Below are 6,000 nucleotides of genomic sequence, written 5' to 3' on the forward strand. Positions count from 1 at the left end.
TAAGTTTTATGTCAGACCTGTCTTCTTTGGGCTTGGGAGCATCTCAGCAAGCCACTCAGATAACTCATGTTTCATTTTCCCCTCTGGAAAAAACCACCCTTCTGTCCCTTACCAACAGATGAGCAATGAGAAATGCTTCATCAATGCCCACTGCAGTGCTCCAGCCCCGTGTGCCAAAGGGTCCCCAGAAATGCAAATTGTTTTATTTTGGTGAGAAATTAAACTGCCACTGCAGAGGGGCTGGAGCTGGGCACTGGCTGCTCCTTTCAGAGACCAGCTCTGACTCATAGGTTTGGAAAGGTCTCCCTTTCCCTGCATAGTCTGGGGACTCCAATTCCTACAGTATTTATCAGGCATCCCCTGTGGTACTCAGAAGCAACAGACAGGCATTAAAACAAGTTGATGTGCTTCATACACCACCAGTTTTCCAAGTGGAGTTTGTAGGTTATCCTGTACATGTGACTGTCAGCCTTACGCTCTGGCTAGGAGGAAAAAGGGCTCAAAAATGCTCCTTGTATGTTCTGCAATGCCAAAATCATCCCAGCTGCTTTGCAATGTCCTGTCTAACCCACTGTGGGAGCAGAACACTATGACCTGGCTCCCCACATCCCTCTGTCTTCACTCCCCTGTTCCCAGATGTGGGAGCAGGCAAGGGGAGCAGCCCAGCACCTCCTCAAAAGGCACAACAAGCTGAAAGTGCACTGAAGGCCTCTGATAATTAAACAGAAAATAACAGGTCCCCACACTCTGTGTGACTCCTGCCCCCGCCAGACTACCGTGAACTACAGCTGCGTGCTTGAAAATTAGACAGATTAATTATTGCTCCAATTAGTAGTATTGTGAATCATCTCTGGTGGCAGGGAATAATATTGTCATAAACTTGTCTAATTGCTCAGTATTTCCAAATGAGCAGTTGAATCCGCAGTTATCATCTTGATGCTTTCACTAGCGACACTGTAGGATGGAAAACACAGAATTGATTAATTAGTTTTCATTTTAAGTCAAACTAAACTCTGGCTTCCCTCCGCCACGTGCTGGCACTGAAGCCAAGACTGAAGCTCGGAGGTGGAAGGCACCCTCAGTGTCCTGAGATCCAGGGTCACAGCTGAGAGCAGGGGAACTGCCAGCCTGAGCACCCTGCTCACACACCCAGGCCACAACAGCTCCTGCCTCTAACACAATCAGCTCACATGGGCTCATTGTGTGTCAAATAATAGAGGGGCTTGCACAGCACTCTGCACAACAGCAGCTTTAACTGACTAATTTATGGTTTCAGATGCTGTGGGTGTTCAGTTCCATCCCGTTCCTGGGGGTTTCTGACAAGCCACTCCAGGTGCTGCGGATCCAGCACTCCAAGCTTTTCCCATTTTCTCGGAGAATTTTGAAACCAGAGCATGTCTCACCTTCACAGCTCACTGCTGGGTGTCATGTCTCTGGCTGCATCCTCCAAGACAGCTTTAAATACCAACGTCTCACTTCACCACCAGGTCCACCCACTGTTTTTAAGTGGCTGGATCAAATTTAGGAGCAGTTTTGAGTTCCCAGCGCAGTTCCCCACATCTCCTCATGGTTCCTGTCACCTTCTGAGAGCTGTGGGTGCAGCTCCACCACACCCAGCTCAGGGGCAGTGGGGAACCTTGCTCAGGTGCCCTCTGTGACACACACAAATAACATGTATGTGACATATAAGCAAATAGATCAAAGCAGGAGACAAGTGACACCTCTAGGGCCTCAAGTGCTAAGGATGATAAACTGGAAAGGTTTATTTATACTCTCACACCTTCAGGATTTGTTTCACCAAAAAAAGATGCATTGGCAAAAAACAGATCTATGCTCAACTATACCTTCTACACCATTTCTCCTTAAACAAAGCAAAGTAAATGTATTTCTGCTTCAGAATTAAGAGCAGCAATATTCCTCTCCCCTATTGCTTTCTAAATGAAGCTCCTGCAAACCCTTTTTGAAGCTTCCCAAATTCATATCCAGACCCGCTCCCCGCTGTGCTCAGGAGAAATGGATTAAACAAGCCTTTTGAAGAGCCCGTAAGCTGCTCTGGGGACAGCTCAGCTCAGCTTTTCCTATGTCTCCTGGAAGAAGGACAGACACCAAAACTCCCAGGACCAAACCTGCATGTGTAGGCAAAGTTCTGCCATTGGGTGAGCACTGCATCCAAGGTTTGAGTCCCAAGCAGCCAGGGCTGGCAAAGTCACCCGGGCCCCTGACAGCACAATAAAGGCCTAAAACCTGTCAAGCACTGCACAACAGGCAAGTTTTGATATTGCAAATATTCATCTCCAGCCATTTCTAGTTAATGAAACAGAGCAAACTGTCGAGGAAAATGGGAACGTTACAGTAAAAACAACAACAAATTAAACTCTAATGCAATTAGAGAGTAATTAGGGATCTATCCTCTGGGAGCATTTTGGAACTCTGGGTCTTTCTCAAAATCTGATCCCTCTGCAACTTTATTCCTTTCTAGTTAATAAGGAAGAAGTGAGTGGCACAGCCCCCCCCTGGTTCCCTGCAAAAAGCCATCTTCTGCTCTGCAGGAGCAGGAGGTGCTGGCAGGTAAAGCATTCACACCTCCTGGCCGAGGAAAATGCAGGTGTCAGCAGAACAGGGTGCAAAGGGAGAACAGAAACCACTGCCTGTGCCTGCTGCAAGGTGACCAGAAACACAAAGACCCAAATGCTCTTGTGTACGAGCCAGCAGAGCATAAGCCACCCCAGAAAACCCTTTGTTTTCCTGCACACAGCTCTGATACAAGCCACAGCCCAGAAAAATAGGTATTTAATACCTCTTGACTTTTTAAATCTACTCACAAAGGTACTCCTCTATATACCTTAACTAAACCTCTCGAGCTTGCTGCAGGACAGAGCAGGGCAGCCTTTGGGCACCAGTCCCAGTGGTGCCCTGGGCAGGGCACAGGGAGCCCTCAGCACCCAGGGGTGCCCCAAACCTGCACACTGCCTGGAGTGCCTCCCCGACACCCCAGAGGCAGGGGATGTGGAGGATTCCACTAAGGAGGAATCCAGGAAATCACAGGAGAACTGCAGCGAGGAGGCAAGGAAGCACTGTCCCATGCAGCCTTTTCTCCATCCAGGCTCACCCACACGGTGCCTGAGGGTTACAGCAAAGCCTGGCGCTGCTAAACCTTCCTCTGGGGATGCACACACAGTGAACGCTCTCTTCAGAGGGTGAGGTGGCAGGGCATGAAGAAAAGCTTTCTCTCCATTCCCTGAGGCTGCTGCTATTCCTGGGGGCAGCCCCATCTGCATTTCACAGCTCCAGTACTTCTCAGCAAGGAGTGTTTTTCATGCTTTGAAAGGAGCAATAAAGCTGTGTCCTGCCATATGTCCTGCTACCTGCCCAGCAGATGTCAGGGAGATAACTCCCTCTGTGTTCAGCAGAGGAAAGGAGGTGGGAACCTTGACCTTCAACTGCTTCTGTGCCTAAATCTGCCCTTGGGACACCCAGAGCCCCATTCTGGCCTAGAAATTGGCCCAGTTCTGATCTCTCAAACCAGTTCTGGATCTCAAGTCACACCTCTTTCCTTGGGAGCTTAACCCAGATAAAGTGAGAACCTGAAATCCAGAAGTGTCCAGGGCAGCAGTGCAAGGACCAGCCCCAGGACCCCACAGCCATCTCCAAGATGGTTTGAAGAGCCTGCCTAATCATGAAAGAACACCTTGCAACGGAGAAGGGTATGATTAGAGACTCACAGGTTTCAAAAATATGCCAACTTTTGGTCAAAAGTTGCTTCTTGCAAAGGAATAATTCTCAGCAAACCCCCACTATTGCTGTCTGCCCTTAACCACTGGCATGAGGGCTGTCTGTTGTGGGGCTTGGGGATCTTCCCTCCCTCCCTGCAGGGAGGGATTACAAATCCACCACCAGAGCAGACCAGGCATCAGCATTCCCAGGTAAACCCCCAGCAAATAGGGAGAGGTGGTGCAGGAGCTATAAATCCCCAGAGAGAGGAAGCCAGCTGTGAGCAAGGTGCTCAGTCAGCAAGGACCAACTGGCTGCATTAATTCCTCTGCAAACTGGAAGCAGCAAATAAAAACAAATCCAGGCAAATATCAGCAAAACAATTCCTTATACAGACACTTTTCAAGCGGGGGCAGTCAGCAATGCTGCCAATAGCTGGGGAGGCCTCTCAGGGTGCAGCACACCTGGGAAAGTGAAAGGCAGCAGCACTGCAGGAGAAGGCAGAAAAGCCCGAGGGAGGAAGGCTGGACAAAGAAGAAAAGTTAAGACTGAGCAACTCAGAGGCAAGGGAAATGACTTCTGAAACATCCCAGCCAGCCAGGCACATGCAGAACCATGGTGCAATGTACAGACTAGGATCAATTATTCGGAGAGACTCAGAAGTGACTAAGAATGGTCAGATAAAATCAATTGTGAGGACTGGAAATCACCTCAAATCTTGAAACTGTCCCACCCCAGGATGTGACCCGGTGGCAGGTGCTGGTACAGAGGCACTTGCATCAGGAGGTTTATAACCTACAGGTCTACACTATTCTGAGAGTAATAAAGGATTCCCAACCTCCTGCTTCTGATAAAAGCAGGGGGAAAGACCCATTTGTACTCTGGAAAGCTCCTGTGCTGCCTCTCCTTCCTGTCCCTTCCTACAGCAGATGAGTCACTGTCTAGAGCCTTTAGCAAAACACCTCTTACTGTTTATCAGGTCCCTGCTACTCCCTGCCCCACAGCACGGCGCAGCAAGTGTCAGGCAGCGCTCCAGGTCACCATCCCCTTCCTGTGGAATGAAGAGGAACCCAAAGCTGAAGCCCCTTTGCCCAGCATCCCCCTCTCTTAGCTGCCCCCCAGCCCAAGAGCATCCCCCTGCTCACCTCTCCCCTTGCAGGGCCGGTGGTTGTGTTTTGCACAGGGACTGCACGTGCAAACAGCACAACCTCACGCAGAAAACGCAAACTGATGGTTTCCAACTCAACGCTCCGCAAATCTTGTTCTTCACCAAATACCACAGGCTCAGGCCACTTGAGCATCACGGGAGGTTAAAAGGAGCGTGTGGCCGTCCCAAGGACAGCCACCCAAGCATGGTCAGTGTCAGGAGCCAGGGGGGCACTGCCCAAGCCCGGTGTCACCCACTGAGGCACACGAACCCCTGGCAGCGCGGACAGCTCGGGGGGCAGCTGCCAGAGACCCTTCCCACAGCCCGACCCAGGTGTCATTTCGCTCGCTGTGTGCCAGGGACAGCTCTGGCTGGGCTCTGAGCTCCGGACGCCCCCAGAGCAACACGTGTGGCCAGGCAGCCCCCGCAGCGATCCGGTCCAGCGCTGTCCCCAGGGACCGCGGCCTCCCTGCAACCGCGCTTCTGCCCTCCAAGCCCTGCTGCCTCAGGAAGTTCTCCGAACTTCCCGAACAACGCAGGGAACAGCCTTGTTTTCCTGCGCCTGCAGACATCCACGCTCGCACGCCAGCAGCCCCGGGAGCTCCCGTTCCCCGCCGGGCCCAGAGCTCATCCCGGCGGAGCAGCACCCCAGCAGCACAGGGGCTGCTTGCCCAGGGTCCTGCACCCAGAGGCCTGGCTGCTCCGCCCGCCGCCTCACACACAGGTGGATGCAGCGTTCCCCAAAAACTCCGCCGGGAGAACACCCCAGGGCTCGGCGCGGCTCCGGAGCACCGGCAGGGCGAGCGCCGGGCACCGCCGGGGGTGCGGGGTGGCACGGGGGCAGAGCCGCCGCTCCCTCACGGGTCGAACCCGCACCCCGGCTCCATCCGCAACAGCGCTGGCATCGCCAGAACCGCCCCGGCAGCCAGCCCCAGCCGGCACCGGACCGCCTGCCACCGCCCGCACCGCCACCGCTATTAACAGCCGCCGGTTCCTCTGCAAACTTTCCTCCAACTCCCATCAACAGATCCCCGCAACCACCCCCGCGCCGGCCGGCGGGCCGGTGCCCGGTACCTTCGGGTCGGGCCGGTGCCTCCTCGGCCGACGGGCAGCGCCTCCAGGGCCGGTGCCTCGGGCGCGGC

General features: G+C 53.2%; 1 protein-coding gene across 1 annotated transcript in view; it reads right to left on the reverse strand.

Moving 5' to 3' along the window:
* The window catches only part of ZMAT4 (zinc finger matrin-type 4), a 46,976-nt gene extending 40,982 nt beyond the window's left edge, over positions 1 to 5,994 (reverse strand). Inside the window, exon 1 of the mRNA XM_041424830.1 lies at positions 5,933 to 5,994. The gene's annotated coding sequence lies outside the window, so the exon portion shown is untranslated. The remainder of the gene's footprint in view (positions 1 to 5,932) is intronic.
* Between the last annotated feature and the right edge of the window lie 6 nt (positions 5,995 to 6,000).

This window comes from Onychostruthus taczanowskii, unplaced genomic scaffold (assembly GCF_017590055.1).
Source record: "Onychostruthus taczanowskii isolate IOZ18803 unplaced genomic scaffold, ASM1759005v1 scaffold84, whole genome shotgun sequence".
In the NCBI taxonomy this organism is placed as follows: domain Eukaryota; kingdom Metazoa; phylum Chordata; class Aves; order Passeriformes; family Passeridae; genus Onychostruthus; species Onychostruthus taczanowskii.